The following is a 226-nucleotide window of genomic DNA, read 5'->3' on the forward strand; positions in this document are numbered from 1 at the left end:
GTGGAAAACTTCCGGTGTATCTCTCCGCTTATGTAATGCTTACGAGGTGATGCGTGAGCAGGCTTAATATTCTCGAAAGTTTTGTTATTGTGATTTGTGTTGAAATTTATGTGTAGTTTTACCATTTATAAGAGTTTTTTGTAATTTATAAATTCTAACACATCATGAACCTAAATAAATTTAAGAAAATTAATACCACAGCATAAATAAATTATAAAGTTTGGCA

General features: G+C 29.6%; 1 protein-coding gene across 1 annotated transcript in view; it reads left to right on the top strand.

Moving 5' to 3' along the window:
• Window positions 1-226, top strand: part of LOC122271863 (mite allergen Der p 7-like) — a gene marked incomplete in the record, with an annotated part of 7,122 nt that extends 6,896 nt beyond the window's left edge. The window contains 1 exon segment of the mRNA XM_071187482.1: window positions 4-226.

Source organism: Parasteatoda tepidariorum, chromosome X1 (assembly GCF_043381705.1).
Source record: "Parasteatoda tepidariorum isolate YZ-2023 chromosome X1, CAS_Ptep_4.0, whole genome shotgun sequence".
In the NCBI taxonomy this organism is placed as follows: Eukaryota; Metazoa; Arthropoda; class Arachnida; order Araneae; family Theridiidae; genus Parasteatoda; species Parasteatoda tepidariorum.